Genomic DNA, 16,180 nt, shown 5'->3' with positions numbered 1-16,180 from the left:
GTAGGAAGCTTTTCCTTCCCAAGGTGTGGGCAGAAGGCACCTCCCTGCTGTCAGCAGCGTTGCCTGTGCCTGGCAGTGGGTAATTAAAGCCTTTTATTCAGTGCCTGGAGGCACAGAGGCATCAAGGGCTCTTATCAAAGAAGCAAGCCAGCGGGTTGGCTTTGTGCAGAGGGGAGGGAGGAGATGCCAAGGCTGCCTGTGCTGGTTTAAAGAAAGTTTTGGCTTCATTCTCCTCTCCTAACTCTTTAAATCCACCTTGTGAACAATTAATCCATGTTTATATATTGCTTCCCGGCGTTCAGCCAGGTAGAGACCAACTCCTCCTGCTGCAGTTGGGGCCAGCACAAGAGGTCAGCCCCAGCACGTGGCTGAGGGGCTCCATCCTCCTGGCAGTGGTCCTCGCCCTCCTCCCTTGCCCTGGATCAGGGTCTGGGTTCAAGGGCCCCATGGATCTCCGTGATAAAGGGAATTCCTCCCACTCACCCCAAACATGCACCCTGCATGGGATGGCGATCCAGAGGTTCCTCTAGTCAGCTCTGCCATGGCAGCTGGAGACACTGGGACACCATCCATGCAAAGGACAACAGCAGCCACTGAAGATAGGCAGGAGGATCTGCAGCTGGGGATGGGAAGGACAAACAGCACCCCAAAAGTGCTGGCAGAAGCCTGGCTGCAGCCCTGTAACATGCAGACACACACGGCTGAGGGTGCACCGTGGGGGGCAGATGCCGGCTTTGCTGCGGCACCCCTGGCCCAGCGACACACAAGTGCTGTCCCCAGCCCAGGACCCGCTCCTTCCCCGCAGGTGGAGTGAATTTTCCAGCTCTCAGATATAAGGAAGAATCATAATGTCATTTATCATCTTTAAAGATACGCAGAGTTGGTGCGAAAATGAATTCTTCTTCATAACCCAGTTCCCAGGATATTTTTACTGTGCATCATAAATTATAATACCTTTTTATTTTTGCTTTATGGCCTGTCCCTTGCCAATTCTGGTGATCTACATCCTCATTCCCCCCCACACCCCGATGCTTTAGGAACAATCCCTGCCTGTCTCTCTCCTCCTCTCATCAGCTCCCCCATCCTTTCCCTTCTACCATCTCTTTTCCCCCTTGTTCACCTACGTGCTGCACCGAGACGGGGCTGGAGAGCTGTGAGCATCACCAGCCCAGCGAGGAGCGAGTGGATGGCACCTCTGGCTGCTACAGAGCCCCAGGCAGGCACAGCCTATGGCCACAGCTCCAGCCCACAGCAGCAGAAGCCCCCATGCAGCAGGAGGGAGACCACCACCAGCTCCTGGTAGTGCTGCACCAGCCTGGCTACTCTCCCAGGACCTCCCTGGGTTGCTGAACCAGCCTTGAGCATACCCTGCCCCAACACACCTTGTTTGACAGCACAATTCAAGATGTTTTCAAGACTGGGAGGGCTCGGAGCTTGCTTAGCTTGGCCCTGCTTCCATGCAGCCTTCTCTCTGTTGACATGGGGTTTGAGTCCAGTTTGGTTTTCTGCACCAGTAACAGCTCAGGAGAGGCAGTGGTGTGGGCCAGGGTGGGGATTTCAGCTCCGTTTGCATCTGAAACTCAAGAGGGAGCAGCCCAGTGCAGGTGAATTTATGTAAAACTGAGCAGCCCTGCCTGACCCAGCCCCAGTGATGCCAAACCCTCAGTGTGGCCCTCAGAGGAGATGCAGCCCACCCAGGACAGCCCTTCCCCCCACCACCGATGGCTGTACCACTCCGGTGATGCCTGGGAGCCCACAGAGATGCCACTGCCCGGCTCAGCATCACTGTGTCCGTAGCAATCTCAGCAGCCATCCCTCGCCAGCATCCTCCCATCCCCACCACTGGACAGGACCACCCAGCTGAAAGCTTCTCAGGGGTATTTCCCCCGGCTCCATTTTTTTGCAAAACCCTCTCCCATTCAAGAAAGAGCTGTTTGCAAACCACCCTGGGCGGGCAACCTTCCTGCAAGAGCGGGGGTACGGAGAAACCAAGAGACTTCTTAGTGGCCTCAGCATCCCTCCAAGCAATTACAGCCTGATACCACACTCCCGGTGGAAAATCAGCCATAAAGCAGAAAACAGAGGGAGGAGAGGTGAGTGTTTATCCCTGAGAAATATGGAGATTTGCCGCGATGAGGCTGGTTAAGAACATTACATTCGGCATGCTAAGCTGGAGAGTTGCAGCAGGTTTATTCAGGGCTCAGGCGCTAGGCTCCCTATCAGGAGAGAGGCTTTAAGCGTGACAGGGATTTACAGGCAACAAGAGAAGAAAACAGCTGGCTCCTTGGGAATAACCCGGCAAGGCTGACGTCTCAGACAGGACTGTATTTTCCTCACACTTTAAGTTGTTTAGGGGCAGCGACTGCCTTTCCGAGGCTGATGCGGGATTTCCAGGACTAATGCAGAAATCCCAATCACAGCCGTTCGCATTTTCCCAGCTTTTTCCATAAAAATTTGCAGGCTGAGCTAAGCGCCGGACCGTGGGAAGTCTCTCTTGCACAGACTCACGTGCACACACCCTCTGTGCCCCTAAAACCAGCACGTGGGATGGGCAGGGAGGAATAAGAACTGCTGAACGTGTGGCTCTGGGCGGCTGGCAGCAAGTCAGCAGCAGGACGGGAGCTGCGCTTGGCTCCCGTCCTTCCCCACCACATCTGGGGCTTCCATGAGAAAAATTAGAGTACGGGAGCAGGTTAACAGCCAGGAAAATTATTGCTAACAACACAACCAGGGGCTTGTTCCTTCCCTTTTTATTGGAGACTGAGTGATTACTTGTAGGTAGTTAAAAAGCAGGAGCTGTGTGTTATTGCAGGGGATGCTCGGGAGTAACGGGAGGCTAATTAACGAGCAGCTCTTGCTGGCTGCTGGGGGAATGTTCCCAGGGGCTGTGCTGCAAGCTGGAGAGCAATGCCGGCAAAGCAGGTTTGAGCGAGCGTGTCGAGGAAACGCAGCATGGGAGGATGGAGGAGGTTGGGAATGAACCTGTTACTCTGGGGGCGATGCTCCCTGCCGCGTCTTCACCGGGGGCTGAGGTGCCTGGGGCAGGGAAGGGACAGGGAGGGGCTGGAGAACAACTTCAGCCAAATTGCCATGTCAGCCCTGGGAAAGGGAGGGCATAAGAGGCTCCTTGGCATTTTCCAGAGGGTTTTGGTGGAGAATGGGTCAGCTCAGCCTCATCCAGCCCTGGTGCATCAGCACCGGTGTGGGCTGGGCTCAGGGGCTGCCTCTGAACGCAGCACTGGGGGGTCCCAACTTGTGATGGGTCTGTGGAGGTGGGGGCCAGAAGAAATGGCTCTGTGCATGCCCCAGGACATCTGTAAGCAGATGGAGACAGGATGAGGCCTGCGGTGCCTGAGGACATCGGGACACACAGGCCATGGGGCTGCCACAAGCAGCTGGTCCTGCGAGATGAGCACACAGGGAGAGGGGTGGGTGGGAGGAGGGCAGCAGTGACAAATGAGTTTAATTCCAGGGCAGACACGGATGGGATGGGGTGAGTAATGGGAGGAGCACCTCCGCACCGCCTGGGGAGCTCAGGGTGCTGTTTTGACAGAGGATGGAGCAGCAGGGACCAGAGGATGGAGCAGCAGGGATTGATGCTTGGAGGCTGCAGGCTGCGAACAGTTAGAGCCCCGCCTCACACCTGGGTGACAGGAGGTGACAACCACACTGACAGTCCATCTCCCTCCTGCCCACACTGTCCCTCTGACCATCTCCCAGGTTTGGGTCCTCCCCAGAGCTTCACAGGCAGGATTAAGACCCTTCAATCATTTCTTCTGTCCTCTTCTCTCCCTCTTACCCCATCAAATTCCCATGGTGGCACATCTGGGGGTGGTGCACGCTCACTCCAGGATCCTGTTGTTCTCAGGGGAGGATGCCAGCCAGAGGACAAGCCACCCAAAAGTGACGGGGATGGGCTGCTCCCACGGGAGGCTGCTGGCTGGCCCTACAGCTGAAGCAGAGCAGATGAAAATGCAGCAGAAAATATGGGAGGCAAAATATTTCGTGTGGGTAGCTGCACGGAGAGCCATAAACAGCTGCTGCTGCTACTGGTTTTGGGTGGCCTCACAGTGCGGTGATGGCCAGGTTTGCACAAGTAGGTCCATGCGTACAACGAGGAACATGTGCAAGCCCCATCGCATCACCAAGAGATACTTTGGGAAAGTCCCATCCCACAGCCCATGGCAGATCACTCAGCCCTTGGATGTCCTCTCTGCGTGGAGCAACACATCCAGCCTAGAGAGGGCAATGTGTTTTCAACCAAGTTTTTAGAGCAATGAACTTGGTTCTTGCTAATTCAGCAGAAAGCCAACAGCAGCTGGAGCCCATGGGAGCAAGGACTGTGGGGAGCAACAGTGACTTAGACCAAGACTGGATGTGACCCCATGGGAGGGATCCAGGAGATGCTGTCCGGGATGTGGCTCTGCGACCGCAGCACAGCTGTGGGACAGCAGCAAAACCCTCAGACCGAGCAATTCATCACTGCAGCAATTCAGCCCCTTAACCCCGACAGCCAGCTTTGCCCCAGCAACCTGCAGCCCACCCCTGTGCATCGGCACCCGCCTGCTCCCCGTCTGCAGAGGGGGAATTGAAACACAATCCTGGAGAGCACAGCAGGACAGGCTGTGCCAGGGCACCGTCACCTTCCTCCTGCACATGCTGCCTCGCCTGGGCTGATGCTCTGGCGTTCGCCTGCCTCTGGCCCCATCCAGCTCTGCCTCTGCCTGCAAAAGCGGTGCAGAACCGGCTAAGCCTGGAGCTGGACAGTGTCTTCTGATGTATCCACACCGAAGGATTTGCATTTCCCGGAGGCAGAGCAATACCATCAGCACTGGCTCAGCTGGAGGACCACAAGCAGCCTGGTTGGGTACCAGTGGGTCCATCCCTCATCCCCATCCCCTGTCTGGAGCTGCCAGTGCCCCCCACTCCCCCCAGTGTGTTACTCACTCTCAGCCTTGGTCCAGCTCCAGCTGGCTCCTCCAGCTGATCGGGGAGATGGTCCTGAGCTGACAGCTCACCACCAGTGCCAGGAGCAGCCCCTCGTGCATTGGGCACAGCAGCTGTTAGCACTGATTAAAAAAGGAGAAACCCAACAATTATCAGCCTGTGACAGCCAGTTCTGCTGCCTGCAGCCAGGGCTGCAGGAGGCAAGGCTGGGAGGGGGGTGCAGGTACCTGCTTCTTCCCTGGGATCCCGCAGCAGGGCAGGGATATGCCAGAAAACACACACGTGTGCAACTTCCACACCCGCTGCGCCCACGGCGTGCGCACACCACATGCAACAAGCTCCATAACGTCACACCTGCGTGCGGCCGTATCTCCACGTCAATCCACAGGGACACGGTGCTGCGTGTGGCTGCGCCCAGGGATCAGCCTGCTCCCATGGGTGGGAGCACATGGCACGGGCAGGAACACGCGAAGCACACACGTGCCACCCTGCGTGCAGAGTTTCTCCACCTGTGCAACCGTGGCTGTGTCAATTGGGACACGGCTGGACACGCGTGTGGCTGCCAGGCACGCGGGGAGCCCCCAGGACAGCACACGGATGTGTCTGCAGCCACAGCCGCTCCTCCGGCGCGTGGTTCTTGGCAGCCCTGTGTCTCTGCGGAGCCTCAAGCAGCCTTCCCTCCCACCGAGCCCGGCCTCCCCATTAACATCTACCAGTTGAATTATTTATTACAAACAGATGTTAGAGTTTAAAGAGTGTTAAGAGCATATCTTTGGCTAATCAATTTATTTGTAACTAGTTTATGTATTTATTACAAACAGAATTTGGACTTCAGCTGCCATTTTAAATTATCCCTCATTCATCATAGTGCTGCATGTGCTGCTTGGATGCTCGTGCTGTGTCCCTGGGGACCACGAGCAAGCCACAAATCTGGTGTTTGCTGGCCAGGGAGTGGGCTTGCAGATTGAGTCTTGTTTCTGAACACTATATAAAATTCAGACACCGAACTGAAACGCACTGCAAGCTCCCCAGCAGTGAGCTTTGCCTCTGTGGGCAGCAGAGAGCTGCAGCCAGGCCAGGCTGGGGGAGCAGGGGTCTTCTGGTGAAGGTGGAGAAGAGAGGAGGGGGATGCTGCTGACAGGTGGAAGGACTCCAGGATGGACTTTGAATGTCTCTCTCTACTTTCCCTGTCCTTGCAGCCCTCCCTAGAGCCATTTAGACAAGTCCTGTGGCAAGTGCCAGACCACCCTCGAGTACCAGGTACCTCCCTGGGAGGGCTCATGGATGCTTCCAATTCACATCACTGAGAATCTGACCCATAAAATGCCCTGAAGGTGGTTCTGGAATAAGCCCAAGCAAAAACCGAGACAAATTAAGTGGGTGTAGTTTGTGCACTTCAGTTGCCATATGCAAGCGTGATGACCATGAACCCCACGTGGTCTCCAACCCCTTAAAAATTATAAGAGCAATTTGGGAAGCAGCACCAGGGATAAGGGAACATCCTCCAGGCTCCAGCCATGACCAGGGGCTCCCAGTCCCGCACTGGGAAGTTACAGCCTCTGCTGCAACCTCAGCCCATGCTGGGACATATTTAGGAGACATCAGCCACAAAGCATGTGGGCAAGAAGGCAGCTACTGTGAAAACACATCCCACATCCCACCGGACATCACCACCTTCACCAAAGGGCACACAACCAGCAACAGATGCTTTGCCATTCAGTGCCACAACCATTGCAAATCCCCTGGGTGAATCCAGGATTCTCTGAGCCAGTTCATCACCCTCTGAGAAGCACCAAAGTCTTAAAGAACCTGTCAGCCATGAGGGACTCAAACAGCGTTTCAGTTTTCAGCTTGCCACCATTTCCAAGAGATATTGGGAAAAAACAACAAGGGGAGATGCTGTAGGAGGAGGAAGATAAATGGTGCTGGGAAGGAGGTGGGGGAAGAGAGAGATGGGAGACAAAAAAAGAGAGGAGGGGGTGAAGCTGCGTATTGAGCACAGCAATTAAAGCCACCCTGAGCTCACCCAATTAAACTGACTGGAGAGAGGAGGAATCCCAAAGGATAATTTCCTGGCAAATTGCTTGCTTGTCTCTCAGTCTCTGATGCTGGAACGCTTCTGTGTCAGTCAAGCCGTGGAGCTGAGCCCTGGGAAGAGGAGAGAGAGATGTTGGTAATTCAGTGGGCAAAAGGCATCTCTTCCTAGAAACCTCCTCCAAAGTGCCATAAATTTGAGTAAACCTTATCCATAGCAACTACCAAGCAGCAAGAAGGGACAGGACCAGGAGGGATGGAGATGGATGGAGCACCCTCACCCTCCTTGGTCTGCTGGAATTGGGTGGGGGATGATGTGGGGAGCCAGCTGGGAAAGCTGGGGCAGTTTCTGCTGAGCTTTGGCAAAAGCCACGTGTCCAGCTCCTGCTGGACCCCTCTGGAAGTCTGCAGGGGAGACACCGGAGCATCCAGTCTGTTCATAGAGTAGCCCTGCCCTGCGGTGCAGTCCCTACACAAGGACCTCCATTCACCTTTTGCAAGGATCTAAACATCAAAAAAACCCAGCTGGTGAGCAAGGATTGGATGAGGTCCCACTCCTGCCGTTGCAGTGGGGCAGAAGCCATCCCCTTCCAGGGAGCAGCAAAAAAGTGTCCCAAGGCCCAGACGAGCAGCATGTGCTCCTGGCCATCCCTCCACACGGAGCTCCTCGGACATCTTCATTCCTTGCACGTGGCCCTGGCCGTTCCTCCGTGCTGTCAATAAAAGCCAGAGGCAAACAAGGACCTGGAGATTTACGGCTGTTTGGTGCTAAGGGCCATGCTGGGCGCTTAAACCCTGGAGTTACGGGAACCAGCGGAGCGCTGTAGTACCTGGCGAGGCACGGGTGAGCTGTGGAGAGCAGTTCTGGCACAGAAAGCATCCAGAGAGTCGGTGGAGATGCAGAACCCCAGAGCATCCAGAGACAAAGACCAAACCCCGGACCTAAGGGAGGAGGTGGCACCCAGAGAAACAGCTTCAGCTCCAAGAAAACCAACAAACCACCTACAAACCAGGCAGGACCTGTAAAGCAAGGACTTTGTTGCAGGGGGCTGAGGAGCACTCGGCAGTTTCAGCTCTTGGACACCCATGGGATGGGTGAGAGCTAGGTTAGACCTTGAGCCTTGCACAGAGCATCCAGGCTTCCCCCAGCAGCTCGCCCAGTGGGCACCAGCACTGGGATGAGCCCTGTGTGGGCACCAGCCCCCCCACCCAGCCCTCCTTGCCCTCCTTCCCCGCTCCCCGCAGCAGGCAGGCGCCGGCAATCGGTGAGCTCCAGCTGCTTTGCCAGCACCGAGTCTCAAGCAGTCAATCAAAGCATCAGCTTGAAAGTGTTAAAGGCCCGTGTCTGTCTTTATTATAATCACAGCACTACACCTTGTCGCCATGTGTGCCCTAATGCTGCAGGATTTTGCGCATGATTTCACCAGCTGCTGCTGGAGGCATTAGGGAGATGATGCTCCTTCGCTGCTCTGGATGTTTGCTTGCTTGTTTGCAGTTAAGCCTCTCTTTATACTGATTTTTCTTTATTTGTTTTCCTTTTGCTTTACAGATCCGTTGCCCCCTCCGTGGCTGGCAGCGCCTTTACTGACACTCGGCCAAAAAGCACACAAAGCATCAAACAAGGAAGGCTTGGACCCGCGGCGGGAGAGGCTCAGTGCTGTGCTGCCGGGGCTTGGATTAACAGACATGGACTTAACGTGAGGATTCAGCCTCGTTGGCATTTGCCGTAACCCCCTGGCCCAGCATGGTGGGCAGGAGCTGGTGGGGCAGGAGGAGGCTGCTCTGCTCCCGGGTGGGGAGAACACAGCGGGGTCTCCATCCCCCCAGCTCCTCTACTCTCCCTCTGGCCCCCAAAAAGCACACAGGGTACAGCCCAGAGCCCTTCCCGTCCGTTATCCGGGAGGAAAAAGCCCTATTCAATAGGCAGCTCATCCTGGGTGTCTCCAAAGAGCTCAGGAAATAATAATAAACGTGGGGATGAACCATAGAAACCTGACCGTAGTATAACTCCCACCTAAGAGCTCCACAAACACGGGGTTTTCTGCCTGACTTTAATGCAGAAAGATCTCACAGGCAGCCAAAGCACCCAAGGGTGCAGCGTGGCAGAGACAGGCTCCTTAGACAGGCACCTGTTGGCCACAGATGCGATGGTCCTATGCGTTATCCAAGGGTGCCCACCCAAGGATGTGCACCCACAGCCTGCAGGCCAAATAAAAACAACAAATCTCACCGTTTTTTCACTTTGCCTAAAAGCTACCACCGTCCCCGATGAGCCCCTTGAAACTGCCCCCACTCCGGCCACTGGGTGCAAAACTGAATATTGCAGGAGATTAATGACCTTAGAAAAATGTAATTACACAACAGGGCTCTGCTCTTAATAACTGCGTATTTTACTTGTCAATGTGCCTTAATTGAAAATGAGTAGGCGATACAAGTTGCAGTGGAGTTGGCTGGCAAGCCTTTAACGCTATATTAATTGTAGTAATTAGCAGTCACTTTATGTTGGAGTCATCTATAAATAGGGGGTCCATTAGTTTAGCAGAGAGTGTGATTTAAAATGCAAATAAAATCCCAACTGTACATATAAATCACTTCTTCCCCCCTGCCCCCCAAATTTACAGTCACAACCGGGCTGTGCTGCTGCTCTGGATGAGCTTTGGTGAGTTTGCCCTTAGGCAGGGAAGCGGTTTGGCCATCGCAGGAGCAGCTGGGATGTCTCAGCAGCCTGAGGAGATGCCAGCAGAGGGGTTTTGCCCCCAGCAGCAGCTTTACTCGGTGCTCCCACAGCTGTGGACTTTTGCCAGGATGCTGGTTGATGGGCAGCATCTCAATCAGCATCCCGACACTCACCATCCCGTGCCTCAGGCTGGAAGGGTACTGGATAAATCCCGACAGCCACGTGGCAAAGCAGCAGATCAGCAAGGCGAGGGCTCGGGTTCTCTGTCCTGGTGTGGTGGGAATGTTGCAGGGATCATCTTTGGGGGAGAAAAAACACCCAACAGCTGTAAAGACAGAGGGAAAAGCAATGCAAGTGCTGGCTGGAGCGAGTTGTCACACCAGGATGCGGGTCCCATCACACCCAGGCACACTCCAGCGCTCACAGCCTGTTAAACAATGTGCTCCACTTATTTGATTATAACCAAAGGAAGAATAAGTAAAAAAAGAAAGACAGAATAATCTTTTATTAACACAGAATAACATTAAATTACAGCCTGTACTACCAGGGACAAAGTAACACGTTAAAATAACATACTGGCTGCAAAAATCCCAAAAGCAGAGGTATAAAAAATTAAAAAACAAACACACAAAAATCCTTTTCACTGCTGACCAGTTTTTGACTTAAAAGAGATGGTCCAATGTCCCCCCGCTGGCATGGCTCCTGCCAGCTGCTGGGGTGCGGATCTATTCCTGCACGGCTATTCTTGAACAGGAAAGAAACAATGATCTTGGGGAGAAAAAAAAACCAAAAAGAGGAAGAAAAAAAAAAAAAGGAAAAGAAAAGGAAAAGGAGATGAGAGGTTCTCTGTCTGCCGCAGGAGCAGCTTCCATTCAGGTGCTGTAAAAAGCCCCAGCACATTCTCATTGAAGATACATTTTTATTAACTCTTCACAGAAGATTTCACTCATTTAATAATTTATCTTCCTCAAAAATGATTCTATCACACAGATGAGAGAGGGGAAAGGAGCCTCCAGCTCCCTTCCCTCTCTGCTGCTCCCCACGGGCACCACAGGTGGAGAGAGGAGACAGGTCGGGACCCCCGAGCTCCCCGCTCCACTCACCCCCCCTCTGCCCTGACCCGAGACGGGGGCTGCGCTGCTGCTGCCCCCACCAGCTCTTTTTTGGCTCCTGAATCACTAGACTGAACAAATCTGGACCAAGCACATCCCTCTGGCTCTCCTCCCATGGCTGTCCCCCCATGGCCCTCCTCATCCCCTCCTCCTGCCCCCTCCTCCCTGCACCAAGAGCAGCTCCAACCATGTTTCCCCAGGGAGGAGGAGGAGGAAAGTGAACCCCAGGGCACCCCCACCCCTCCTGGGAGAAGAAATCCCACATTTTGCCAAGGGGAAGAGGAATAACACTTCTCCATCCTCATAATGAAAGGCTCCTCAAGCAGTAACAGACCGGAAAAGCCCCTCGGTCCCAGCCTTTGCAATGAGCTCCTGCTAATTATGGCTTTAGCTCAGAGCTTGGTCCCTCCTGTTGGTGCTGGGGAAGGAGCTGCGAGCACCAGGGCTGTGCTGTTAAGGAAAGGGGAGGCTGTCCGCCGTGGTGACTCACCTGTGATGCCAGCTCAGGACACGGTCCCCCCCTTCCCGCAGGAGGAGATGCACAAAGCCATGTTGTCACCCAGAGCAGCAGCAGCAGCGTGAGGGGACGGCTGGGTCTGGGGGGGCAGGAGGAGAGAGGTCAGCGAGTGGAAAGCATCCTTCTCCACGTGCCCAGACCATGGGGACCTTGGGGACCCCACATCCACCCAAACAGGGGGAGCAGAGGACAAAGCCAAGAGTGAAGGGAAGGTGGAAGAGCTCACATGGACGTTCCTGAGCCCATATTCCCCAAGTGCAGTAGATCAAGAGTCCTTTGCCCCACCAAATTCCTGTTCTGTTGCTTGACGGAGAAGAAGGAGTTTCAGCCGCTGCTTAGCAAAAGCTGAATGAGCAGAACTCAGTGCAGGGGACTGGGCTCCAGTTCTGCCCCAGCGTCCCCAACAGGATGATCAAGGTCCCCAGTGTCACTGCTGTGAGGCACTGCTGGCTCCCTGGGGAAGGACCCAGCGGATTTGCACCGATGGTGCATCAGGCACAGCGGAACCTCAGCATCTCCAGCTCACCGGGTCCGTGGTTCAGCTCCACCTGGAAGCTCTTCTGGAGCCACGGAACGCCTTGGCTCAGCCTCCCCATGCACTGGGGCTCAGCAGCCTGGCTCTGCGCTCTCCTTGGGCCGCGTCAAAGGTGATCCCTTCTACGTGCGTGGGGTGATGCCACCTACCTCTGCCTTAAGGGAGATTGGGAGCAAAGCCCTCAAGCCAAAGCTGGGCTGATGGCCTTCAGAGAGCAGCATTTCTTGCCAGGATCCTTGCTAAGTCTGGAGAAAAAACCCACCCAGAGTATTTCTTGCTGTTTACACACACACACAGAACGGTGACTTGCCTTCAAATGCTTTCCTCTCACTCCTGCTTCAGCTGTGTCCGCGGGCTGTCTTTGGAAAGGCCGGAGAGAAGCTAGATATTTGTATATCCATCATAGTTGCTTCGCCCCTAGCATCCAGCTGGAATTATCATGTGGGGAAGAGACGGGAGGAAACACTCAATAAAGATGTTTTCCCCCCCAGATCTTCCCCAGACTTGGAGGAGAAACTCAAGGTTCATCAGACACGTGAATCCTCAAAGCAGGTGACAGATCTTCTGCTGCATCCTGCCTTCTCTGTAGGAGTTTAACAGAGAACCTGGGATTTTAAAATGCTAAAAACACCCTCAGGTGCGAGTTCTCTCTTCGATGTGGCTTTCCCCGACCCTTCTGCAAACGTGTCCTCTCCAAGTCCTGACGGAAGGGAGCGATGGCTCCGTTGAGTGGAGCGAGCTGGGCTTTGAGTGCTGTCTCTCGACGACATCCTTATCATAAGAGAGACGGGGAGGGGGGGAAAAGATGAAATAACATAAAAATAAATACAGAAGCAACTTTGGCATGGGAGGCAAAACAGGATTGATCTTTTGCTTGACTTACTCTGAAAATTGCTTCTCCACTGCCCGTTTATGCACATTAATTGAACATCTGGCCCGGCTGTGCGTCTGTTTAAGTCCTCAATCAATCCCCTTTCGGATGACTGCTAGATCAATAGGGTGGTAATTTAATAAAGGACATTTTCAGTTAGCTTTTAAAAGCCACTGATGGGATTTAATTCTTTCCTATTTTTTAAGAAGAGGCAGTGGGAGAGGAGAACGAGGGGTCAAACCACCACCCGGAGCTCTCCCCTCCAGCAGCATCCTTTTCAAGAGAAGGCTTGTGGTGAACATCTCGGCTCTCCTAGTTGTTCTTCAACCTGGAGGTGTGGCACAGCCACCTGTAATGGACACAACACCTCTGGTGTGACACTGCCTCTGTCGGAGCCCCCGCAGGTTGGCAGCAATTTCTAGGGAGCAAGTTGTAGGGTCGTGCCCTCGGGCACCTCCCAGGAGCAGCAGCAATGACCCAGGGAGCACCCAGGAGCCCACCTCATCCTCTCCCCCACCAAAGCGACACGAGTGCATTTGATGGCACTGCTGAGACATGCAAGAGCATCCTTATCTGTCCCCAATCTCCAATCCTGCTCCAATCCAGCGTTTGCACTCCAAGGACCGGTCCTTCAGCATCCTCAGAGCTCCTAGGGCAAGGCAAGCTTCCAGCCAGCGCCCCGAAGTACTGGGGACGACACATCCATCTCCCATGGCTCTCTGTGGCTGCAGAAGGTGCCAAGTTCAAGGCAACTGATGATGCCCAAGGTTGCCTGGCCTTTGCAAGACGTTTGTCCGAGGGAAGAGGCACGTCTGCGATGGATGTTTAATCACTAGATTGAAAAACCAGAGGCAGAAGAGCTCTACCAAAAGCTCATTCGGACTCACCAAGCATATACCTCAGGGTGTCACCAGGCAGGAATTAACACCTCCCTGCCCCCTCCAGCCCCTTCGCTGGCCTGCTGCTTTGTTTCAGCCCCAAACTGGTGCCAGTGCTGGAGTGCCTGGCTGGCCTTGGACGCGTGTGAGCCTCCTGCTCCATCTAATGTCGTTGTTTATTCCCAGCCTCGGCACGGTCCAGTGATGACAGCAATTTCCCCGTGCTGCAGTGCACCCTCGCACCGGCATGGCCAGATTCCTCCTCCCCAACCCTGATCTCCAGCCTGGCCATTTTTAATTTCCTCTAATCGCTTTCTTCACAGCCATCCTCTCTAAACCCTTTATCTTCCTCCAGGCTGCAATTCCCTCCCTTTGCAGCCTCTTCCACTCCCTTCCTGTGATGCTTTGCCCACAGCTGACAGTGGTTTAACCAGTGCTGTACTGGGAGGCAGGATTATGTCCCCGTCCTTCTGCTCGGGTGCCCCTGGCCACACATCCCAGGACTGTCTTTCCCTGCTGACAACACGAGTTCATCCCAGAGCCAGCTCTGCCCACGTTGCTTCTGTCCAGCACCACTCAATCACTTTTGTCATCTGTATGTGGCTTTAAGATCATGGCCTCATTAATCTGATTAATGATCTCCTGGCTTCACGCATCTCTGCGCTGCGCTCAGCTCCTCGTGTGGCTTTGCTGGACTGTGGTCATGGGGCAGAGCTTCCCCCTCAGCCCAGTTTGCTCCAACCCTTGGGCTCGGCTTCGGCAGGGCGCCATGGGGCTGGTGGGGCGAGGGACAGGGAGACATGGCTCCCTTCCACCCCATCTCGCTGGGCTGGTCTCTTGGAGGAACATGCTGGATGCAAATACCACTGGAAAACCCTTGATTTGATGGCAGGCAGGCGGGCAGCCAGCTGTGATTGCTCCACCAAAAATGTTCATGCAATTTGGCTGCAAAAATCCCCATATTTATTTTCTTACAAGCCCTCATCAGCATGCAGGGGGCTGACATGGTACCCAACAGCGTTCCTGCCACAGCTTGGTCCTGAAAGCTGTTCCTTGAGGGGGGGGGGCTCTGGCCAAACACCCTCCCTCTGCTCTGGAGCAGCAGCTGCACATTGCAAGACAGAAACTGGAGGAGCCTAAATCTATAAATAAAAGACATGAATTAAACATGACTCTTGCATTTTCAAGGGTCAAATGAGTATTCGGTCACTTAGCAATATCATCTACTCCCACAGAAGAAAAAAAAAAAAGGGAGAATAACAATAAGTGTTTATCACTACTTGTTATTTATCAAGTGGCATTTTGAAGGACCAAATCTCACCCCTGCTGCGAGCGTGGGAGCAAAACTTCGTCCCACACGCAGTTCCTCTTAAACACATGAGCCTGCTCTAAAAAAGGCAGGTGACAACTGTCCCCATTTTAAAGCTGGGCAAAAAAAAAATTGCAAAGATGCTAGATAGATTAATTTGACATACTTTGGCAGAGACATGAATGCAGCCTCCTGGCTTTCCAGCCTGCTTTCCAGGCAGGGGGATAATGAACTCCACGCATCTCCAGAGGCAACAGTGGATGGATCCTCCTTGGTCGCAAACACACCGTGCAATGGCAATCCCCAACTTTCACGTGCTCCTCTGAAACATTTTATAAACTCTCTGATTTATCTTCAGGCTGCCCAAACAAGCCTCAGGGCACACTGCGATGCAGGTGCTACTGGTGGAGCTGAAAAGGCCACAAACACCAACCCCTGTGCTCCCCAAATCCCAATTGCAAATCCTATCAAGGAGCACAGGGGGAAAAAAAATAATGAACGGTGAGGGATCGGAGACGCCAACTGCTTTTCTGCTCCATTGCAATCACTACAAATCACAGCCAGATTTTTCATTTCTAGGCTGGTAATAGATGAGAAGGGACCCAAGCCAAGCTCCCGACGCCTGAGATTCTCCCCGTCTTGCTGGAACAAAATAACTTCCCATGACCCCATCCGTGGAGAATGAAGCCATAAAAGTCAGAGCTGCGCACACCCAGCCTCGCCTTCCCGGCATTTGTATTTCAGGGCTCTCTCAAGCACGAGGAACTCCTTCTCAGGATGCTGAGACTTTGCATGATGCCTCAAGCACGAGAAACTCCTTCTCAGGATGCTGAGACTTTGCATGACGAAACTTGCCCAGAGTGAGCTGAGCTGGGGATTCCTGAAAACTGGCAGTGCTTCCCACGCCGGTGCCCATCCCCATCAGCAGTGACTGCACCGGCGACGTGCCCTAATTGGTTTTACCACACAGGCAAGGGTGGGTAACAAAGGGAACCCCCTATTTATCTGTTCCCGTAGCTACTTTATCCGTATGTCCCTCCCTGCGTAGCAGAAATTTCATGTAGCATCCTATTTCCTTTGGGTCGATTTACTTACAGGTGTCAGTTTGACTTAATTCCTTGTCTCCTTAATTGGCCCCACTGTTAATACCAACTCGCATGCCTCTGCTTCTCCGAGGCCTCTGTTGCTCTTGCTGGAGCCACCACCTCCTCCTCCTCCTGCCAAAAATATCCCAGCGCTGGAGATCTCCTGCAGAAGGCAAGCCCCCCCACCCCCGCGTGCGACGGATCAGCAGTGACCT

At 53.9% G+C, this 16,180-nt stretch overlaps 1 long non-coding RNA gene across 7 annotated transcripts; it reads right to left on the bottom strand.

Moving 5' to 3' along the window:
* Positions 1–1,115: 1,115 nt before the first annotated feature.
* Positions 1,116–15,636, bottom strand: LOC130159976 (uncharacterized). 7 transcript variants are annotated; one of them, XR_008825904.1, is made up of 8 exons: positions 12,706–15,636; positions 11,261–12,593; positions 9,832–9,983; positions 7,812–8,001; positions 5,175–7,095; positions 4,948–5,069; positions 3,800–3,952; positions 2,436–3,314 (listed from the first exon to the last, which is right to left on the bottom strand). It is a non-coding gene; the product is annotated as an uncharacterized LOC130159976 (long non-coding RNA). The 7 variants fall into 7 exon arrangements; XR_008825902.1 differs by having other exon boundaries at positions 4,948–7,095; positions 11,261–11,366; positions 11,514–12,593; XR_008825907.1 differs by having other exon boundaries at positions 4,948–7,095; positions 12,706–13,525; positions 14,576–15,636.
* Between the last annotated feature and the right edge of the window lie 544 nt (positions 15,637–16,180).

The sequence above is a fragment of the Falco biarmicus genome, chromosome 16 (assembly GCF_023638135.1).
Source record: "Falco biarmicus isolate bFalBia1 chromosome 16, bFalBia1.pri, whole genome shotgun sequence".
NCBI lineage: Eukaryota > Metazoa > Chordata > Aves > Falconiformes > Falconidae > Falco > Falco biarmicus.
Note: the sequence above shows the minus strand (reverse complement) of the source record. Positions and strands in the feature narration are given on the sequence as shown.